Raw genomic sequence first — 24,707 nt, 5'->3', positions numbered from 1 at the left:
GTGGGGGTGGCAGGAGTGCTGGGCAACAGGTACCCTATGGGTGGGGGTGGCAGGAGTTTTGGGCAACAGGTCCCCTATGGGTGGGGGTGGCAGTAGTGATGGGCAACCTAAGTCCTATGAGTGGGGGTGGCAGTAGTGATGGGCAACAGGTCCCCTATGGGTGGGGGTGGCAGTAGTGATGGGCAACAGGGCCCCTATGGGTGGGGGTGGCAGTAGTGATGGGCAACATAAGCCCTATGGGTGGTGGCAGGAGTGATGGGCAACATAAGCCCTATGGTTGGGGGTGGCAGGAATGCTGGGCAACAGGTCCCCTATGGGTGGGGGTGGCAGTAGTGCTGGGCAACAGGTCCCCTATGAGTGGGAGTGGCAGTAGTGCTGGGCAACATAAGCCCTATGGGTGGGGGTGGTAGTGGTGCTGGCCATGCAACCCCTATGGTGGCCTGTTGCTAGTGGCCAGGATAGGGATCTCCTGTGTGTGTGTGATATTTTGCGGGTACGTGCCGTTTATTTGTGTGGTGGGTGTCTGACTTACCGTCTGCGCCGTCCGTGTCTGTTCCTGATCCGGTCATAGATGTACAGTACTGGTATGACCTGCGCGATGGGATTCATGATGTGTTCGTCTCGTACACGCTGCTTGTTGCTGCGTCTCGTAGCCATTGCTAGCTGGTCCATCTCGTAGCCATAGATTGAGTTGTGGCGCGAATCGTACCTGATATGCTTCTTTTCCGGATGCTGTGACGTGCCGTACGTGGCGACCCGTCCGGTGCGTAGGAAGCACGCATCGTACTTGTCCGCCCGGAAACTGCTATGGATATTGCTTCCGTGCGACTCGGTTCGGCGTTCGGAGTTACGGCTCGGACGGAGAATGAAGCTTGAATCACAGCCTACGTACGGTCAGATTTGTGGCAGTTTTGCGCATCGTACTTGATCAACAGAACGGACCGGCTCCGGGTACGGGTCGGTTGCAAGGTAAGGCTACGAACAGCTCTCGGAGAGCTGTCCGACCCGGATTGGAATCGGCCCCTTTGAAGAGATTTTTAAACAACTAAGCTTACTGGTCACTACAGCATCAGGGAAAACATGTCAGGATGTGAGCTTTCTCTTTTGCTTGTCCATACTTCAAGACTACTCATCAAGATTGGAATCTGTAAACCAGGCTCTTCAAGCTGTTCAGCTTGATATCATCAAGGTTTGTAATCACATGCAAGACCTTCTGACTGTGTTCCGTAATCACAGACAAAAAGCAGAAGAGCAATTGAAGGACATTTTTACAAACGTTCAAACACTGGCAGAAAAACTGAACATTGAACTTTGTGTTCCCAGAGAGTGTGGCCAGCAAGTATATCGTTCAAATTTTGGTTCCTCTTCTGTGGAAGAATACTATCACCAGTCTATCTATGTGCCATACATGGACTATATCATCGCATCATTAGAAAGCTGGGTTGGCAATGAAAACAAGAACAATTTGAGTCTGTTCTCACTTTACACAAAACATATGGCTAAAATGACACTGAGCAATACAAATGCCATATTGCAAACATCAGAAAAATGTACGACATTGAACACCTGGAAGCCGAAGCAGTCACATGGTTTCAGATCTTGTCAACAAATGATGAGCAGTTTGACAATGGATTTCTGGATTTGCTAAACTACACAGATTTATTTCCATCAGTCCAGCAAGCAATTCTCATTGCTCTCACATTACCAGTGACCACTTGAACAGTGGAAAGATATTTCAGCACAATAAGAAGGGTGAATACCTGGTTGAAGTCGACAATGGTAGATGATCGCTTATCGGGTTTGTGCATGATGAGCATCCAAAGAGCAAAAAATGATGAAAACAAACAACAGCTGGTTGACAAAGTAATTGATAAATTTGCACAAGATTACAGATGGTTACAGTTTCATTTTTGAGATCACTACACTAACCAGTGAACAAAAACTGTATAAAATTACTCACTGAAAAATATGACTGTAGATGTTTGCAGTTCCTTCAACAGTTATACAGGTTAAGTTTATATGTTTTATTTTCCAATTTGGATGAGAATAGCTGTTATTTTGACCAGATAAGTACTACTCTTGATCAGATTGACCCAATGAAAAAGCTAAAAAATACACATAGGTTGTCAGCCCCTTGGTACAACAAGGAGCTAAAACATCTAGAAAAGGGATGCAAACTGGCAGAAAGAAAGAGGAGAAAGCTTTACGAGGAGGAGGATAAAATAGCCCTGAAGGCAGCATTGGGTAACTATAAAGGGGAAATCACCAAAGTGAAAGCAGAGTATTACGCTGATACCATTCTAAGGGCATCAAACAGCGCTAGAAGTATATTCAAAATAGTGAATGACCTGTCCAAACCAGACTGCATAAAAAGTAAGATCATTGCGACACGAGACCTATGTGATAGCTTAGCGACTTTCTTCGAGGAGAAAATTATTACAATTATTGCTGGTTTGGAAATGGAAAAGACAGATAAAATAGAAGGCCAAATCAAAGTGTCTGAGATGCCGTCACTGATTCAGATGGAGGAGGGGGTAGGCAAGGACAAGTCAGTTATTGTAGATCGCTTTGAGATTCCTACAGAGTAGGATTTCAATAGACCCGCTCTGAGTATCTCATCAGTGTCCCCAATGGATCCTCTCGCACACAGGGTGTGGAAGGAATTAAAGGAAGAGCTCTTTCCGCAGTTTCGGCAGATCTGCTGCCAATCCCTGAGTAGTGTGGTAGTACCTGCATTTTGGAAACAGGCAATAGTGACAACTCTTTTGAAGAAAGCTACGCTTGACCCCCTGTGCACAAACAACTACAGACCCATCTCTCTTCTGCCCTACCCTGTGAAAATTCTAGAGCGTTTGATTAGGAAAACTCTTTCTTAATTTCTAGAAACTAACCACAGGCTAGAAGATGTGCAATTGGGTTTTCATCCAGGTCATGGAACAGAGACTGCATTATTGACAGTCTTGGACGAACTTAGAATGCGAGCAGACAGAGGACAATCAGTTATACTGATCCTACTGGATATGTCTGCAGCATTTGATACGGTCAATCATAAAATCCTTTTGAGGACGCTCATGGATATTGGGATAAAGGGCATGGCATTGAAATGGTTTCAGTCATACCTGTCGGACAGACAACACGCAGTGGCCTTACCTCCCTTTCTATCTAAATATGGTAACATTCAGAATGGCATCCCCCACGGATCAGCAATTAATCCAATACTGTTCAATATTTATATGAGTTTATTGATTCCAATTATTAAATCATACAAAATTATTCTGGTGAATTATGCGGATGATACGCAACTTATTTTGTCGCTGGAGGGGAGTCAATCAACATTACTCGATAGTTTTCACAAGTGTATGCAAAAAACTGAAAGTTGGCTCAAAGATAACTCCCTGCAGTTTAACGGAGATAAAACAGAAATTCTGTGCTGTACGGCAAAAGAAAGTTCCTTTTCTGCTCCCGGCCAACTTCTGGCCTATCTCTACAGATAAGTCACTAATACCCTCTAAAGCTAGTGATGGTATTTGATGACAAACTGAGTCTAGAAACCCAAGTGAATAAAATGGTTGGGACCTGCTTTTTCCTATTCAGTGCACTACGGAAAATACTTCCAATGCTACCGACTTCAGCTAGAACACTTGTGGTGAGAAGTGTCATTCTGAGCCAGACTATTGCAATGCTCTGTTATTGGGTGCCCCAAACTCTTTGATTAAGAAACTTCAGAGAATGCAGACAATAGCTGCGAAGCTAGCCTTAAAGAGACCACGCAGATCATCAGCCTCTCTGTCCCTCAAAGAGCTCCACGGGCTCCCAATGACACGGAGGATTCAGTTTAAATCGCTCAGCATTGTATTTAAGGCTTTGCATGAACTTGGACCCATGCCACTGCAGAGCAAATTTGTTTGGTATGCTCTGACCAGAAGCCTTTGTTCTTCAGCAGCCAACTTGGTTAACATGCCCAGGTTTAGAACAACAAGGTTTGGAGGAAGAGCATTCCGCTCTGCAGCTGTATGACTCTGGAATGAACGTCGGTCTAATCTTAGACAAACAGAAGACCTCTTACACTTCAGGAAGAAGCTTAAAACATTGCTCTTTCCAAAGGTGTAACTCAGACCAGCCGTCATCCACTAATAACTGACATCTTCATAGTAATATGTGCGAACAGTAGAACTAATGTAATTCAGTGCCAGGATACCCGTGGGATGATAGTGCGCTTTATAAGATTGTCTAACATAACATAGCATTTTATTTAAGGTAATATATTTGATTTTATTTATTTTAATATATTTAATTTAATATATTTCCAAAATAAATAAATTTGTCACATATTTTAAGTCTCATTCATTTGTGCACGTTAACACCAAATGCAGCCTGACTCTACATGTTTTTTTTTAAATAATTCCCTTATGGTGCCTTCACTACCTTGATCATGTGTGCATGAATAATGTGGGGTATTCAATAGTGGTGACATAACAACAGATGAGAAATTGCTAATCAGACAATGGCAACTTGATTCTTCCATTAAGCTCTTGCATTAGGTTTCTCAACCCTTTACATGCCTGTGCTTTTTCACCTTTGGCCAAGAGCTGCTCCTGTCTGCAGCCCTGCTTTTTCTTTGCCAACTGCTAGAAGGTGTGAAAGATATCTACCAAAGGCCACAAAAGAAATAGATGGCTGTGGCATACCAAACCCTATGGTGTAAGAGATCATATGCAACCTGCTTCCTGACCCCCATGGCTCCTCCTGCGCTCCAGTATTTCTTGTGCCCCACCTGGCACACGTCATGTCGGAGAATGGTGATGATGTTAAAATGTTGCCCCCCCTCCCCCCCAGAAAAATGTCTGCGAACGCCCGTGTGGGTGGGTCAGTGTGAGTGTGTGGGTCTGGACATCTGTCTGTATGTCTCTGCAAATGTGTCTCTACGTGTGAATATCTGTGTGCAAGTGTGCATTATGTACATTTTTCTTCATCTGGGTGTGTTTATCTGTGTGTGTAGGGGAGGAGGCACACATTGCAGAAGTGTCATTGTGATACTGAGGTGCCCCGAGAGGAGTACATTATCCTGGGGCACATTAAAGTAATTAAAATGATCACTTAAAGGCCGTTGTGTCTCAAAGCACAACTACTAGTCGGTTCTGGAGCAGCGGGGCTTGAACATTAACTCCAGTCTGGCTAACAAAGCTTGTGAGTGGGACAATGGAATTCACTGAGTGCCCACGAGCAGTGTAACAAAAAATCTCATCTTTGTTCGGACTTTCCATGCCCTCCAAGGAGCCATGTTGTAATTGCATCCATTTCAGGTGAGATTTGACAGGGTCTTGAGGATATGGGGGAAACTAAGCTGTTACAACGCACGGCACACTGTAACTTTGAAAATATAAAGTTAAATCGCAGCATACCGCAAAGGCTGCAAAAGCCTAAAAACTAAAGTTTTGCAAATGCTTGCACTAGTTCCAGAATTTAAGTATTTTTTCTTAAGGAAAGAGTGCAGTACCACAGGCTGGTACTAGGTGTCCCTAGCGTGTGGTACTGCACCCTTACCTTAACCCCTTGGCTGCGGCAGGAATTCCGCCGCAGCGCTGGGGGGGGTTTGGGGGCAGCGCGGTGGCGCTGTGCTCATGACGGAGCCACTCCGTCATGAGTCACGGTTGAGCTGTGCTCTTGACGGAGTGGTTCCGTCACGACTCCGCCCACTGCGCTAATCGCCCGCACAGGCGGGGAATTAGCGCCGCGTGGGAGGAGCGGCCGCCAACGGCCGTGGCATGACGGAACGACTCCGTCATGAGCACACGGCACCCGTGGCTCATGACGGAGTGGTTCCGTCATGAGCAGGGAAAGGGTTAATATATAGGAATTCCATTACCTAGAGGCTTAAGGAACAAGCGAGGGAATTTCGGAGCATATTTTTTTTAGGCTTTTGTAGCCTCTGCCATAAGAAAAGAAATTCCACTAATGAAGGAACAAATGTTCGTACTCATTCCTTAAGCCTCTGGGTAATGGAATTCCTATATTAGGTTTTACTAGGCCACCTAGTAACAGCCTGTGGTACTGCACCCTTTTCTTCATTAGTGGGATACATTTTCTTATTATGCTACTGCTGGTATAATTTTAAGCAAGAAAAATAAAACATTAGCATTTGTAACGCCAGTAGCTCACATGTTAACTAATGTGAGACCTATTGCACTGTAAATGATTGTTTTAAATTCTGGTACACTAATAGGTTGTTCTAAGTCCACCTTCGGATAGGCATCAAACCATAGTATGGGGTTATTATCTAATTAATGTGATAGTTCTGCTCCATCTTCAGGTGTATGAGTATTGAGGCTTTGGAAACATTTTCTAAACTCCTCCTGTTTGTCTGCCCCTTTGACCACAAGAGTGACATCGACATCACCCTTTTTTATGCGCTTTATGTATCACTTGGCAGTTTAAGTGCTAAGTTGGTGGGCTAAAAGGGACTCTATTTTTTCCCCTGAAGCATAGTAGGTCTGACATTTGTTTTCTCTGCCTTATTCAGTTCTATGACTCTCAGTTGTCATTTCTGTAAGTTTGGGTAGTGGAGTTTCATTTATCTAGTTTTTCCAAAACCCATAGGTCTGAGGTTAGCTCATCTTCAAATAACCTAGCGGAGTTCATGGACGTCACTTCACCCCTCGTTGCAGATTTAAAAGAATCCCATCTGGTTGAGTGGGTGTACCATTTAATTGAAGCAGAAAAATCCTCAATCTTCTGAGCTAAGTTTTGCTTTGAGACTCTGTTTCTGCATAAGTCCTGGGAAATTCTCCAACTAGTTCCTTGGGGCACAGATCCGTCCTACACTCAGGTTACTTAGACATGGGCATGATCAGATAATGAGATATCGTAAATGTCTGCTTTCAGAACTTTGCGTGTAAGGGGTGGGACAAGGAAATATAATCAATCCTGGAGTAGGAAATATAACGTGTATTTGTAAAGCGCACGTTCACCCCCAAAGGGGCATCTTCGCGCTGAATAACAGATGTTTATTGTTACCCAACTCAATGGTACTCATTTTATCGACCTCAGAAAGGATGAAAGCCTGAGTGGACCCGCCGGGATTTTAAACTGTGACTATTGCGGTCGAACACAGGCCCCTGCAGTGGATGCATTAATCCACTGAGCCACCAGACTCTCCATATGCACATAGGAATAAATGGTAAAGCCCCTGTTTACCAGGGGTAGGATTCACTAAACATCTTCGAACTTACATTTCTCTAAGAGATGTTTGATGCCCTTTGAGAAGGTCCCCATGGTATGGCTTGCAGTGTTCCTTCTGTGAAGGGTGGAGTACCATAGCAGATTTAAATAGCCACCGAGATTTACTTCATCCCTTTTTCCTCCATTAGCTGATCAATAACTGACTTTAAATAAGGGTTGTGCCCTGCGTTGAGGGCGTAAACATTTATGCAAGAGGTTGAGATGTCATACCTCAAAATCTGTACTTTCAAATAGGGCTCCTCAGGGTCTTGGAGTACCTTAACTGTTCCATTAATTAGTTTACTTTTCCCAAGGATAGCCACCCCCACAGTTTTAGTGGGAGAATATGTCGAGCATTGAATCAGGTATTTAGTGCCCTGACTGATATGATGTGGCAATAGGGGTTATGTAGATAACTTCTACTCAAGTCCCGGCCTCACCCCATCGAATTACCATAACATAGCAATGAGAAAGGCACACAAAAACATTTTGAACTCAGCTCTCCAGCATCCTACCAGGAAAAAGTGCTTTCCTGCGTTTGTTACCTTTCCTCTCCCTCCATCGGCACCCCCTCATGGCAGACCCCATAAATCAAGAGAGAGCAAAAACATTGTTTGTTCGCCCACCCCCACTTCCAGGACCAGGTTCTCCAGAGGACTCCTAGTGCCCAAAGCAGCTTTTCATGGTCTCATAACACCATGACATCCTGCTGTCTATCCCAACGGTTGTCACACATAACCCATTTCCCACATTATGGTAGGATCCAAGCGCCTTTTGTCAGCAAATTAAACACTAAGGTGGATGAGGATGCCTCCACTCTCGGTTGGTTATCTATCTTTGGTTCTAGATGCAGCAACTCTTTTGTTTCCGCCCATGAGTTGATCGTTCTCAGCTTCCTTTCCCAAATAACCATGAGGCAGAAAGGAGATCACAGTGGTACTTAATTTTTGACTTCCATAAGTGATCAGTCAGGGCTTCAAATTCTCTTCTCTTGTGTTGCGCCGCAGTGGACACATCTTGAAAGTTCTGATGTTTTGTACGTTCCATTGTAAGATCCACTTTCTTGCAGGCAGCTAGGATGATATGATCTTTGAGCATGTATCTAACCACCCTTGTAAATACATCAGGAGAGGGTTTGCCTTGAGCCTCTAGGAGAGCACACTCTGTGTGTCCTGTTCAACTCTATGTGAGCAGGGCCACCATGATCTTGTAGATCCCTAAAGAGCGACAACACATAGTCCTTCATGTGGTCATCTGCTATTGACACTGGAATACCTCACATTCTAATGTTATTTGGGCAGGATCAATTTTCTAAATCTTCCAGGCTGCTTGGAGTTGGATGTTTTGCTATTATACCAAAATAATTTCCTGTGTCAGATGTATGATTTCATTTTCTCATGCATCCTTGTGCTCTTCTAGGGAGAAGATCTATCACCCAGATCTCCCACATCTCTTTTAATGTGTGACAGCTCTTGATTATTGCCCGCTTGTAAGCCTCCCAGGTCTTCACCTGCAAACAGAGATTTAAGATAGTTTTCCATAACAAAGGCCACCTTTTGGTCCGAATTGCTGTTTCTAGGTGCCTCCCCATGTGTGCTGCCGGGGCAGGCCTTCTGAAGCTTGTCTTCTTCGGCCTGAACATTTTTTGTCCATATATCTTTGAGAATGCTGTCTTTTTTTCCCCTGGGCCAGTGTCATTCTGTATGATCAAATGGACTGCCACAAGATGACTGTAGTGCCAACGAGGATAGGTGCACACAAGTAGCCCTTGATATCCCCTATGCCTATGGAGGGTGATAGGACCCAGATTCAGGGCAGTTCAGCAGAGGCTTATTCAATTTGTCCCGCTGGGCGGTAATTATACACACATCATGTAAGTCCCCCATAAGGGGTGCTTCAGAGGGCCTAGCTGGAGGTATCGCCAGAGCCCCTCACACTCTTTAATGGTTTATAATGTCCTTTATCCCCCTTCCTGGTCCCCGGGATATGTGCATATTTCTATCTCACTAGTAATGGGGGTGCCGTCTGTGGAGACAACATTACTCCGATGCCCCTGTCTCAGCTGTTGGCAGTGAGATTTGCTCCAAGCAGGTGGGTGGGGGGAGTTTGCCACCCATCGGGGACTGTGGGCACGTAGAGATGGATGAAATGGGCCACTGGTCATCTGGATGGGTTTCAGGTTCTTTAGCAGTGTGTGGAGGCCGAGATTTCCCCATTTCACGGACCCGGCTACTTCACCATGCTGAGGCCATCCAGTTAATTTTCCACCATGGCAGCGCTGCCCGCCATCTTTGTGCGTATTGCTGATGAGGCTGACTTCAGCGTCAATATCAGTCTCAGCCGGGCCCATAGACTCCAGATATCTGTTGGGGTCCTGACCAGATCTAGGGGGCAGGAGGTTTCCTGTTGCTGAAGAGTATGTCCGCATCCGCCCTAGGAAAAGGAAAAGTATAAGTTGGAGGTGCAGCATGGAGCTGAACAGCTCCAAGTCTGACTAGGACGCCATCTTGGAATCAAAGTCACAGCAATATTTTAACAATATTTTTAACTATGATATTAAAACAACACTAAAAACTATATTCTTACCTGCGATATTCCTGTGTTCCACATCACAATATTTTTGCAAACATATTCTGGTATCATGATATTAAAAACTTGATATTTTGGGGGGGCGTGGCTAGCAGCCGAAGTGAATGGCAGGTAGCAAGAGACGCTCCCGCATTCCCGCTAAATATCCTGCAAAATCCTGAGCCTGCAATGATGGCAGACCAGATCTAGACACGGCTCATCAGCCCCGCAGTCCACTGTTGCCAGCGACGTGAGATACAGTCCCGCTGGGAATAGTAATCCGACCTGGAGGCTGATAGCGAGAAACCAACATGGCAGTATAGAGACCTCCGACTGCAACTCGGAGGTTAGTGAAGAGAGAGCGCAGGCTGGGGTCGGCAGGAGGAGACACTCGGCTCTGGACGTGGCCGCTGGTCGGCCTTGATTGCGGAGAATACTGATGCCCACGAGACCGAGACGGCTGTGTGTGAGCAGCGAAACCGGATACACACCGCGGCGGCTGCTAATTGAGGTCCCGAGGTCCCGGCTTCAGAGGCCTGCTAGGCCCCAGCACTGCGTGCATCTCCCAAAGCCCAGACGTTACCAGGGGAGTGTGGTGCAGATCAGCGGGAGAGGTAACAGGAACATATCACCATGGTGGCCTGTGATCAGGACCCCGGCTTCTGACGCCGGTTATACATAGAACTGAGCACCTCTCCAGGTGCCCGGGCGGCCATTGAGCACTGCGGTGGATAAGGCCTCCCACGTGGAGCCGGTTGGCTACTACTGGACCTGTGTGAGATCCACATCGGAGCTACAACGGGCGGACACGGCCGCTACAGGGTGTGCTTTTGTTCCGATTGAACCTGGGGGCGGCGTTCCACGCACTGGATGGGACCAGGGGGACTGTAACAACGGCTGGTAATATAGTTGGCCTGGGAGTAATCGCTGGCGACCAAGGCTGCTGCAGGCCAGACTGGGCCGCATACGCGAATAAAGGTAGCCGACCCCCCCCTTACACCTAGCGACCGGATAGTGCACTGGGCAAACGGACGCCCCACTGGAGGTACCCAAGACCCCCTTAAGGTCAGAGCTGACGCAAAGACAGGGGAAGAACTGACAGGATCCGGGGTGAGACTAAGGACATAAGATAAAGGAGACCCCTATGCCCGAGACCCACGTGGAAGCACCAAGGCTCGCAGATTGGTGCGTCGATTGTTGTACCCTGATCAACGGACAGCGCGTGGACGCCGCCGACCTCCTTGACAGGCCCCGCATGTCACATTGTGGCGAGGACATCTGATCAAAGTGGTTTAATGGTAATCAGTTCTGGGGAAACCCGACAGGCCGACGGTGAGAAAAACATCCTCGCTGGGAAGGCGGCGAGGATTACCTAAACTGATCTTGGACACAATACCCCCTCACGTGCATCTCAGCCTCAACATGGCAACGGGCAAGGGACCGAAAGTGAATGCGCACAACAAGCTAGCTAAATTCGCTTGGAACAAGTCAGGGGAAGATCGAGAGACACAACAAACGAAGACATTAGAGACGCAGAAAAATCCTGGACCGCCGTCGGAGCCTACACTGCACGATGTCATGGAAGCTATCAGTGGAGTGCGCTCCTCTCTTGACTTGGTGATCATGGAGGTGTCCCTTATCCGAGCAGACTTTCTCAAAATGGATGATAAAGTGAAAGACCTCAAAACAACATCGCTACAGGCTGATACGTCTCCACTTCAGACACAAGTCGCTGAACTTCAAAGTCAGCAGGTACGGATGGCGCAACAACTTTATGAATATGAAGGGAGGGCTTGAAGAAATAACATATGTATACTGGGTGTGCCGAAGCGGGCCGAGGGGCCGGCAGCCGACTTCTATGTGGAAGAATTATTTCTGCAACATCTACAGCCCAAGAGACTATCCAGTTGTTTCTCGATTGAAAGAGCGCATAGAGTGCCAGGAGGTAGGCCAAAACCTGGAGCCCCTCCGAGGTCACTTATTGCCCGTGTCTTTAATTATAGAGATAGACACCATCCTACAAACGGCTCGATCTAACCCTCCACTTAACCTAGACAATAACGAAATCACGTTCTTCCCAGATTTCACTGCCAAAGTACAGGCCCAGGGACGAAGCTTCCAGGCCGTGAAAAAACAGCTTCAAGACCGCGAAGTGAAATACGCCATGCTTTTCCCGGCAAAACTCAGAGTAGAATCAGACGGCAAGACGTGGTTCTTCACTTTGCCGGATGAAGCGTGGGACTGGCTGGAGGGGTGGCGCAGAGTGGGAGGCCAACGTCGAGATCGAAACGGAGGACAGAGGGGGCGCGGAAAGAGGGGCGGGACTCCATCTGAGGACGACTCCGCTAAAGCAAAAGTAAAAGAGATATCGCACATATGATGCACACACGCCGGAGGCTGAGACTGTAAGAACTTAACGCACCTAGGTGCTCCACTGTTGCGGTAAGACTGTTCTTAAGCTGTTGCCAAAGATCATAAATAGGCTTGATTTTCAGATTGTCACTATCAAAGAGGCCCACTTATGAGATGTGACATTTGGATCTCCTAATAGTTGGGTTGAGAGCCAAACGATTGTATGCATGATATCAATGGCTAATAGCAGGGGTACGGGGACAACAAGCCCACACCTTTCAGTATTTTTGGGAGGGTGAGAGGTACTCTGCCTGGTTGGGGAGTGGGTAGTTTTAAATCCAGGGTCAGGGGGGCAGGAGGGCAGGGAGGGGGTGGAGGGATGGGTGTTTACCTTTTCGAGGAATGTTTGACTCACAAAGTAGTGATTGCATACTGCCATATACTGGTTCCATTGCTGATTTTAGTTGCAGGGGGGAAGAGCTGGGCCAGACTTCGCCAGTTCTGCTATATGGGAATGCTAAGCACATGTTACTATTGACACACCGTACTCTTACTGTCCTAATATCGGATGATGGGGGATAAAATGGAATCGTCACTCTCTATACTCACGTGGAATGTAAACGGGCTGGGGGACAAAATCAAACGGGGAATTGTTCAGCAATACCTAAAAAGACAGGCTCCTGATGTAGTATTACTACAGGAGACGCACATGGTTGGCAATAAAAGTAAAGCCCTTACAAGATGGGGTTATAAACTCCTAGTGCATGCTGACCACACTACGGGATCTCGGGGTATGGGGATTCTGGTTAAAAAGAACCTGGCTCTTATCGTGAAGCGTACTTGGGCAGATCCTGGGGGCAGATTTTCTGTTTTAGAAGCTAAATGGGAGGGAAGGGCGCTCAATGGGATCTCCTTATACCTACCGCCAGCATTGGGCAAGGAAGCACTGACAAACTTAGGCAAACTATTAATTGATCTTCAAATGGGTACCCTGATCCTAGGAGGGGACTATAATATGACCATGGACGACCAAACAGACAGACATCCACAGCGGTCGCGGGCGCATCCAAATGCACTAATGGAAGAATTTACCACAGCTATGGGTCTGACAGATGTATGGCATATGCTAAATCCAAATGAGACTCAATATACCTATTTCTCTAATGCGCACAAAAGCTAATGTCGTATCGATTATTTTCTAACACACACAGCCTCAATTGGTAATTTTCAAAACCCCCATGCCCTGCCGAGAGGCATCTCCGATCATTCCCCGGTTAGGGTCGAACTTACACATTGGGAACGACAGCCACGGACCACTATCATCCTAAACCCGTGGTTGTTGAAAATTCCAGATATCAAGAAGGAATTGTACACGCAAACAGTCAATTCTATGTCAGGACTGGAGGCGAGGATTATGCCTTCTTTCTTCACTTTATTGACATAGCAGCGTTGAAAGAAATTAACAAAGACTACGTTTCCCATGAACCATAGGGAAAAAAGTAGTCAAACACAACATATGAAAAACCAATCCAAGAGAGGGTCAACGTCCAATCAGGGAATTCCAGAAGCCATATAGTCCTTTGTTAGTGTCCTGTCCTCCTCTCTCTTCACTGCTGCGCAGCCAGATAAGTTCTCCTCAATTTTTCTTACTGTTTGGGGGCTTTTATTCTGGTTGTATCGTTTCAATTTCATGTTTTTATGAGCGCGCTTGTTTTCTTTGGTGCGCAGCGCCGCTTCTCAAGCGCGGGCGCTGTCTGTTCCTTTAGCGGTGATTCCGCTCTTAATTCTTAATTCTTTCTGGCGCGCTGTTTGTTTGTTTCCCGCGCTTCCATTGCGCTTCGTTTCTGTGTACTTCGCGGCAGGAGCGGGTTTCCCGTTCCTAAGCGACATTTTGCTGGTTTTCTTGGCTCCAGTCCTCCCGCCGCCTGGGGGCGGGGGAGGCGGTGGAAAGCGCGTTGCGTCCGCTGGGGGTTTTCTAACCGACGTCCCAGCAACGCGCGCGTTTGTTCAGTCAGGGAGCCCTTGTTGTAAATTGAAACCACGATGTGATTAAGCATTTACTAAAGACATGAATTCTCCTCCCTTACACATGTCTCTTTCGTTATGTTGACTGAAGTTTGGACTCCATTTTGTATTGTCATGTCTCCACGTGCTCAACACGAGAAGAGTCCTATCTCCGTGTTAGTTGCTCTTGTAATCTGCCTAGTAACAGTCTACAAATAGTTCCTTTGTCCGCCTGGCGCATGCCCAGGCTTGACCACATCTGTTATCAGTTAGTCCTTGCTTGACCATGTTTTCGCGGGCTCAAGGAGTATGTCAGCTCCGCCCACATATTGATCTTGTATCGAAAATGTCCATAAAAGGTAACATTCCTTGCCTCATGTTGTATCCTCCCACTTATGAGCCCCTCTGTTGTGTATAAAAGGGGACTGTGTACGCAAGTTCTTTGTGCTACTCTATGCAATACTGAAGGGTATTGTATGGATTGTAGGACCACCCTTAAGGGTTAATAAACCTTGTCTTTGTACTTTGCAGTTTCCGTGCCAACTTCCTTATAGATTCCATTGCAGGAGAGCGAACCCTTGTGTCCTGCGGGTCTAGCTGGGGCCTGTATTCATCAATTGGCGCCCGTCACGTGGGGCTCATCGGCGACTCGGATGCTCGAAGGATTGGTCGCGACGAAGGTGAGGAATTTGGCCGGGGATGTGATCACTGCCAGAGGCACTTTAGTCCTGGCATCCCGAGGTTTTTCTTCCTTCCCTTCCGACCTGACCATCTGGGTGGCGCCGGTCCTCGACTGAGATCTCTTCTGTCGGTCCTGCCGTGACAGCCGTTTGGGCGAATTTTGGAGCTTGGCAGTTGGAATCTGGACTCTTGATTGGTAAGAACCGTTGTACGGTACTTGCTCCGAGTTTTTGAAGCCTGGTTTGGCTATTTGAGTTTGATTTGTGATGACCGGTCATATCTTGTATTGATTATTGTGAGAATATATGCGTTGCAACACATATAGGCAGGTAATGTGGAGATATTTCTCCGGAACTGTGTAACTTTGAACGGCACAACGTTTAAGTGCCATTTTTTTTATAATACTGCATATTCTCCATTATTTTTGAGCATGCCTGCTTTTAGCGCACTCCGTAAGTGGTGTTGCTGCTTTGGAAACCGGTTAAACCTCGAGGAATCTGCTCCAGCTCCCCCAGAGGGGACTCCTAATAGGGATATGTATGTGAAGCATGGTCTTTCTTCCATAATGTACAGCACAGTATGGAGGAAATATACCAGAAAGGATCCTGAGTTACGGTGGCCGTTGTATGGGTCGTTTGATATGCGTAAGATTGAGTATGTGGAACAGTGTATGTGTAAACGGCGTGCTCGTCAAGACATGTTTGAATGTGTGCGATTATGGGTGAAGGAAGTGCGTGAGCGAGAGAAGCGTGAGAAAGCGCTGTTTGATAAAGAGCAACGAAAGAATGATCATGTGAGAGCGCAGGAAGCAAAGCGTCGGGAGGAAAGAGAACAGACGGAGAGGCAAGAGAAAGAGCGTAGGTTACAAGTCTCGGGTCAATATGCTGTTCGTCAGTCACTCTATCCTGTCCTTAATAATCATGACGATGATTTTTATTTATTAGATCGTTCTCCGCCTCCTTATGTCGGCGCGTCTGCCCCGAGGCCACAAGATTCTGGATCGGGTTCGGGTAAGGTAGACACGCGGTCCATGTTATCGGCTGACCGAATGGGTGAGCTTCGGCAAGTTTCCTATCGTGCACTCAAGGGCAAGTTATCCCTTGCTGAGTTGTTGAATTCTTGGGAGTTGTGGCAGGATAGAGAAAGGTTGTATTTTTTGGGCCACTTTTCTGAGGAAGTGATTGCTGCTTTCCGGAAATATTCCAGTGTCTTTGAACCTGACGATGTGGTATTAGATGCTAAAGCATTGCGTAATGGTGTTTTCTCTCCCTCTAAGGCGCCTGAGGCGGTTCGGCGACTGTTTGCGTTGCGGGATGCGGCGAAAGACCTTAAAGAGAAAGCACGCCAACAAGCTGAGGAGGAGAAGCAGTCGGATTCGCGTACCGGAGATGGCCATTCATCCACCTCTCAATCAGATAAGAGCGATCTAGTGCATGCTAAACCAATGCGAGAGGCGGCGCCTTTGTATGTTCCTCCTAAAGGAGCGGGGACTAGCTCGGATATTACCTCCGCCGATGCTAAGGGATATTTTGTGTATAATTGGGTTTATACTCCCTGGCACAGGGCTGACGTCATGGCGTTAAAGAATGCGTTGCCTGATCCCCGCAAGAATCCAGCGGCCTTTTACGAAGAAGTCGAGGGGGCCTTGAATTCTTGTACTATGACCTTAGCAGATATAGATTTGTTCTTTGGGCTTATTTTACCACCAGATATGTGGCGATCTGTGCGGAAGGTGGATGATGCTGCCGCTTTTAAGGCTCGATGGTCTGAGCTTGAGGATGAGGATAGGGAGAGGAAGCCCGCGCAGAAACCACCTCAGATTATCTTAGATCTCCCTGCTGCTATTCTGGCTAAGTTGAAGACCATCATTCCCCCTAAAAAGATTGACTGGAATATGCTAGCCTCGTGCAAGCAGAAAGTCGATGAATCAGTTGCAGATTTCTTTACGCGCTTTGAGGAGACGTTTCATGATTTTAGTGGTCAGTCACTTACGGACGATACGGGTCGGCACCTTTTTGCTGATAAATATGTGGCGAATTTATTACCGGCGATCGCAGCCCGCCTAAAAGCGAGTGAAAGTTCTTGGTCCACTGCGACCCCGACAGCCCTCCTGACTATAGCTCAGTACTATGAGCGCCAGGAGCAAGAAGCGAAGGGGCAGGAGGAGAAGAAATCGAGGGATTTGAAAACGAAGGTGATGTTAGCACAAGTATATGGTCCGCCCCGACGGGGTGTAAATAGAGGTAGGGGAGGATTTTATGGTCCTCCCTCGGGCCGATCTGATTTGAACAGGAATCAATGTGCGTATTGTAAGCAATCGGGACACTGGGCCAGAGATTGCCCGGCGTTGCATGCTTTGCGTCAGGGACACAATCAGGGTGGCCCGAGAGGTAGAGGGGGTTTCTCAAATTTTAGAGGGAATTCTAACGATCACGCTCGTTTTGACCCTGCCGGGCAGCAACGAGATAGGCCTAATGTTTTCGATCGACAACACCAGTATCAAGTGTCGGGGATTGACCGTTCTGGGTACCATGATTCTCAGCATGCATAGGAATGCGTTGGATGGGGGTTAGAATCAGTTGAGGTGCCGGTTGATCAGAAGGGTCCTTACATATCAGCTGAGGTTTTGGGTTCTACTGATCAGTTCCTAGTGGATACAGGAGCGACTCGTAGTGCGCTGTCTAAACAATTGGTTCCGAGGGCTCCCCCATCTGGCTTAATGGTTACATCGGTAGGGTTTGATGGTACACTCTCCCGAAGCCCTCTTTCACGGCCCCTCACATTTCAGGTTGATTCCTTTTCTGCACCCTGTCCGTTTTTGCTTGCCCCGAACACGCCGGACAATATTATGGGCCTTGATATGTTGAAGCACTTCAGAGCTACGATCCGCTGCTCCCCTGCTGGAGTGCGGGTGATATTGAATGACAATTACCCCCTGTCTGAGCGGATGTGTGTGGTTGCAGAAGATGCTGTGTTGGCTACCCTCCCTTGTGCTCTGTGGGCCACCTCGGATACTGATGTGGGACAGATGGTGATTCCGCCTGTTCACATTAGTGTCCAGGAGGGGGCGGTGTTACCACGCCTTCCACAGTATCGTATTTCGCAGGAGGGGGAAGAGGCTCTTATACAGATAGTGCAGGATTTGATTAAGGTGGGAGTAGTGAAAGAAGTTCCCTATAACGTCTGTAATAGCCCGATTTTACCCATTCTGAAAAAGGATACGGATGCCAAAGTCTATCGGTTTATAATTGACTTGAGAGAAGTGAACAAGATCGTGATACCTCAGTACCCAGTGGTTTCTGATATCACGACGTTGCTTACTTTGGTCCCGCCTACGGCGACCACGTTTTCAGTTATTGATTTGAAAAATGCCTTCTTTTCAATTCCTATTCATCCCGATAGTCGATACCTCTTTGGTTTCACTCTAAATAATAGGTCTTACCGATTTTGTAGAATCCCTCAGGGTTACACGGAAAGCCCTAGCATTTACAGTCAAGCTTTGAAAAGACAATTGGACTCCTTTGTTCTGCCCGAGGGTGTCGCCCTCATTCAATATGTCGATGACATCTTGCTGGCGGCCGACACTCCGGAGTTGTGTGAAACGAGTACGTTGTCTTTGCTTTCCTTTTTGGCATCCCACAATCACAAAGTATCTCGGAAAAAGTTGCAATTCTGTAGACCAAAGGTGACTTATCTGGGTCACCTTTTGTCTAAGGAGGGGCGTGCACTCACACCAGATCGTGTCCAAGTAATTCTGGACACGCCGACGCCGTCCACGCAGAAGGACGTGCGTGCATTTTTGGGTCTCGTTTCGTTTTGTAGGCAATGGATACTAGGGTTTTCACACATAGCTAAGCCATTGTTAGCCCTTTTGACAAAAGACACACCTATTCCGCTTCCTTGGACGAATGAGTGTGACACTGCCTTTCAGAAATTGCGACAGGCTCTCTGTTCAGCACCAGTGTTAGGGACTCCTGATTATACCAAACCTTTTTCGCTGTATGTGCATGAGAAAGATGGATGTGCATTATCAGTTTTAGTGCAGATGCACGGCGACAAGCAGCGCCCTTGTGCATATTTTTCGGCTGTACTTGATCCTGTTGCCCGAGCATTGCCTGGTTGTTTTCGCTCGGTTGCGGCGACAGCTGTGTCAATACGCCAAAGCGAGGGAATTGTGTTATCTCATAAGCTGTTGGTATTAGTCCCCCATGCTGTTGATGCCCTGCTTAATCAGACAAAGACGCAGCATTTGACCAGTGCCCGTTTAACGGGATATGAGCTGACGCTTTTGGCTCCTCATATTACGTTAAAGAGGTGCGTGACGTTAAATCCGGCCACATTGTTGCCATACCCCGAGACTCAGTCTGAAGCACGGAAAGCACATGATTGTATTCTTGTGACTGAGGAACAAACAAAGGGTCGTATTGATCTCCAGGATACGCTCTTTCCAGATGTAGATGGAGAACTGTGGGTGGACGGGTCCTGCCTGAAGCTACCAGATGGTACGACTTCAGCAGCGTATGCAATTACCACATTGCAAACAATAGTGGAGGCAGCACGCATACCACAGAAATCAGCTCAAGCAGCGGAACTGATAGCATTAACACGAGCATGTGAGCTCAGTACGGGATTGTGTGTGAATGTTTATACAGATAGCCGGTATGCCTTCGGAGTAGCGCACGATTTCGGCCTGCTCTGGAAGGAGAGAGGGTTTTTAATGTCACATGGAGTACAAATAATGCATGGGGAGTTAGTTCATAATCTTTTAACTGCATTGACATATCCGAAGAAAATAGGAAAGTAGTCGATAAAGTTGGAGAAGGGAATGCGTTAGCAGACCGGGTGGCACGGGAGACTGCGATGCAGCCTGGTGCTACTGCCATGTATGTAGTGAAGTCGCAAGTAGAAAGATGGCATGATGCGAAGGAAGAAGTGTGAGAAATACAGAGGACCGCTTCTGATAAAGAACGGGAGCAATGGTCCAGTGAGGGAGAATTGGATGATGAGGGTTGCTGAAGAAATAAGCAGATGGATAGATGGAAATTACCCACGGCTTTTGCACAACCTATGGTTCAGATGGCACATGGGCTAGCACATGTTGGAGCTTCCGCAATTGTAAAATTGCTTACCCAAGTCTGGGAGCATCCAGAGATTGCTAGCACGGCAAAGAGGGTGGTGCAGACCTGTATGATCTGCCTGAGGTACAACCCAGGAAAGGGTACTCGAACTCCAGCAGGAGGATTTGTAACACCTACTGCACCCTTTGAGGTTCTGCAGATGGATTACATCCAGCTTGAGCGCTGTAACAATTTGAAGTATGTTCTAGTAGTGGTTTGTGCCTTTAGCAAATGGGTTGAGGCATACCCTACGAAAGACAATACTGCAATGACTACCGCTAAGATGCTGTTGAAGGAGTTCTTCCCTCGATATGGCGTTTGTAGACTTCTGTGGAGTGATAACGGACCCCACTTTATAGCGGATGTTATAAAGTATGTTTTGAAGGGTCTGGGAATCACCCAGAAGTTCCACACAGTATTTCACCCTCAATCTGCAGGACTAGTCGAGAAGTATAATGGTACACTGAAGCTCAAGATCGCTAAAATCCAAGCTTCGACGTCTTTGACTTGGCCAGATGCTTTACCACTGGCGTTATTGTCAATTAGGTCGGTACCGCACTCTCGAACCGGTCTTACACCGTACGAGATTGTCTTTGGACGCCCAATGAATATTTGGGGTCCGCCAAAACCTAAGACTGTGTATGATGTACCTTGTGTAATGATGAATGATTATCTGGCACAGTTAACGGATAACTTGGTTTCTATTCATCAACAGGTCCGGGAGGCGCTCCCTGATCGGTCCACCGGCGAAGGACATAGTCTCCGGCCTGGAGACTATGTCATGGTGAAGATTTTTGACAGGACGAACAGCTTGGAGCCGAGATGGGTTGGTCCTGAGCAAGTCTTACTTGCAACGAGGACGGCTGTGCGAATTTCCAACAGAAAGAATTGGATCCATTCCCTGCACTGCCGCAAAGTACCGCCCGGATTGGTGGAGCCTGCTGTATTGACCGATCAACGAGAGATTCTGACCACAGAGAAAGGCCGTGCTGTGGAATCGAACGACGCTGAGGAGCTCTTTCCGGACCACGCGATTCCTGGAGGAAAGCGATATCATTTGAGGCCAAGAAAGTGAATCCTTCAGTATCGGGACATGTTGTCAGAACGGCCCTTGGGTTAGTGAAACGGAGAGCCAATGAGGCAAGGGGGGGGGATCAGCCCTGCATTAGTGTAGCGACACCCGTCTTGGCCCGTTGGTGAAGAAATCGACCGCTGCCTAAGGGGAAGAGTTCTGACAAACCTTTTTAGTTTCAGGAAGATATTGATTCTTTATCTTGACATGGAGAAAAAGAAGATCCTTTGTGCAACAGGTTTTATGCTCACAGTAGCTATTGTTGGAATAACCACATGGTTTGTGGAGGATGTGACTCCTGCTCGAGAGTTACTTGTGTTGACCACTCCAGTGCCTGAGGAGCACTACTTCTATACCCTTCCGTATCAAGAATTGAAGCATCGTCAGTCTTATTTGAATAACACTTTCATCCAGATGTTGCATCATACCCACGTTGCCACGAATGCTACGAACTGTTGGATATGTGGTATGATGCCAGCTCATCAGAAGAAAGGAGGAACGCCATTCATACCTCTTCCTTTCTCTCATAATGGCTCTTGTAGAGCATGGTACACTTTGCTTTTTGCCACCCGGAAACCCACAGTGGGACGATTACTCTTCAGACTCAATAAAGAATGTCATCAGGATAAAGATGGATATCCGCAAGCGAATGGGACAATTTGGGAATGGGAAGAGTATCGACCAGACAATGAATCGATTCCTTATATTTTCACGAACACCAGAGACACTGTGGGAAAAGACAAATTTGTGATTCAAGTGGCACAAGCTCAAGCGGACCTGTGTGTCCAGAGTGTGGGTTATATTCCTGTTGGTGTTAGTGATTGTATTACAATATTAAACATCGACGGGTTGAATAACAGTACCTTCTTAGCATCCCATAATACATACTTCGTATGCGGGAATAAAGGTTATTACCGTTTGCCAGCCGGTTGGTCCGGAGTATGTTATGTAGCATTTCTATTGCCTCCTGTATTTTTGGCACCTGCATCCTATCATAAGGATTTGAAGTTGTTAAATAATGTGACTGTAAATAGGTATAAACGTACTCTATCAATTGATGATGTGGATCAGACTGACACCAGTCTGCAGCAGTACATTGATTTTAATTTAGGACTGTTTTTCTTCGTTGGAGCTGCCCTAAATAGTAGGAAAGTTCGAAGATTAACAAGAGTGGTAGAGGCTGTGACAAACCAAACCGCTGCTGCTCTTGGGAATCTTACGGAAGAATTGCAGATTACCAGAATTGTTGCATTGCAGAATCGTATGGTGTTAGATGTTATGTTAGCTGATCGAGGTGGAGCTTGTAAAATTATCGGGAGTAGTTGCTGCGTGTTTGTCCCTGACCACACACCGTCAGTCTATAATGCAATTAACAGGTTGCATAAAATTGCAGCTGAAATCCATACAGAAAACGGCACTTGGTCGTTTTCTGGATGGTTTTGGGCATTGATCACTGCTTGGGGTTGGAAGGTTTTAACTGGTCTCTGTATAATTATAGCAGTTCTGTTTTCTTGCTGCATCTGTATCCAATGTGGTCCTTTGCTCTGTTCCTTATGTGTATCATTCTGTATTCCCGATAAGAAAGCTATTGCCAATGTCACTTATCAGAAACGTTTAGCTAAGGAAGTAGAAGAAATGATGACAATTGACATATACGATGATTATCCTAACAAACCGGATGTCTTCAGTAAATGCTGAAAGGGTCGTCTGTTGTAAATTGAAACCACGATGTGATTAAGCATTTACTAAAGACATGAATTCTCCTCCCTTACACATGTCTCTTTCGTTATGTTGACTGAAGTTTGGACTCCATTTTGTATTGTCATGTCTCCACGTGCTCAACACGAGAAGAGTCCTATCTCCGTGTTAGTTGCTCTTGTAATCTGCCTAGTAACAGTCTACAAATAGTTCCTTTGTCCGCCTGGCGCATGCCCAGGCTTGACCACATCTGTTATCAGTTAGTCCTTGCTTGACCATGTTTTCGCGGGCTCAAGGAGTATGTCAGCTCCGCCCACATATTGATCTTGTATCGAAAATGTCCATAAAAGGTAACATTCCTTGCCTCATGTTGTATCCTCCCACTTATGAGCCCCTCTGTTGTGTATAAAAGGGGACTGTGTACACAAGTTCTTTGTGCTACTCTATGCAATACTGAAGGGTATTGTATGGATTGTAGGACCACCCTTAAGGGTTAATAAACCTTGTCTTTGTACTTTGCAGTTTCCGTGCCAACTTCCTTATAGATTCCATTGCAGGAGAGCGAACCCTTGTGTCCTGCGGGTCTAGCTGGGGCCTGTATTCATCACCCTGGTGCTGTACTCGGCAGGCGGGCCAATAAATCTTGCTTGCTGCCTGTTGTAGTGTTTACAGAAAATTAAAGAAACAGGGGTAACCCTATAACCCAAGGAACCTGGGCCTTATCAACAAAATGTAAACAATGGTTCCGTAGGGAAGCAATTACTTTGAATCATACCAAATCAAGGACCACAGCATATATAAATCAATTGAATAATCAATATCAAACAGAATTATATACTTCTAAGTATAGCAATTTATTTCTTTGTATTTTGATTTGAGAATAAACAAAATCCGAAAATTGAAAAAGATAAAGCTAAGGCTGTATATACAATGTTTTTAGAAAACGACGCAGTGAAAAAAGTGAATAAAGTGACTCAGTGCAAGTGACAGTGCAAATAATTACAGTATATGTACGTATTTACAAGATATAACAAAAAATATGTACAAAATTCCTAATTTTTGACAAAGTCCTTAATTTCCTCATGGGTATGCGATAAACCTTGTAAGGCACATGTCCTATCTTTTAATTGTCAACAAGGAAATCAAGTTAATAAGGGACTGGGGAACCGTCAACGTTTCGACCCTGCATCAACCGCTAATTGTAAGTAGTCGTAACGGGTCTTCTTCAGGACACGGAAATTGTATACCAGCCTAAAAAAATATAATAAATTGGTATCAATGCTGTGATACAAAATTTCTTTAAAAACCAACAAACGGGAAGTCATCCCAAAAGAACTCACCTAGGATATAGGTGATTGAACAGATGTGACCAATAGTGTCGATGTTGCCAACTCTTCTACTTATCCAAAGGTGGAACTGTCAGATGACACATATACACAATAATGAGAATATATCAGAAAAATAAAATTAATTAAGTCAATACGAAAAAATTATTTGTAGAAATTTAGATATACCAGGCTCGTAACGGGTTTAGTCTGTACAGCGGGCCTCTTATTCTGCCAGATTGGCTTCTTCTTATTCCCTCTCTCCTTATTCTTGCTGCTTTCATTAACAAGAGTTTCTCTTGAGTGTTTCCACTAAAAACCCAAATGGGGATAGTCAAATAGAAATATTTCTTACCAGAAAATAGACAAATCAAGCCATTTCGGGTTGAATTAGCCCAAAATGATTGCTCACCTGACTTGAAAAAGGGCGTGTACCACTTCGAAAAAGGGATGCGACCGTCAGGACACAAGTTCAACTAAAATATAGAAGCAAAACATGCTTGTTTTCATAGATTGTTGTGCAGTTTGTGCTAAGCATGCATCTGATCAGGTGGATTGTTGATGACATTCTATTTTAATTGCTAAGAGTGCTTGCCAACTGTATCCAGCGTATACGATATAGTGCCTGCTAGGGGCAAACAAAGGACCTATTCATAAACAGCACAAGAAAAT

Source organism: Triturus cristatus, chromosome 3_2, assembly GCF_964204655.1.
Source record: "Triturus cristatus chromosome 3_2, aTriCri1.1, whole genome shotgun sequence".
NCBI classification, from domain to species: Eukaryota; Metazoa; Chordata; class Amphibia; order Caudata; family Salamandridae; genus Triturus; species Triturus cristatus.
Note: the sequence above shows the minus strand (reverse complement) of the source record.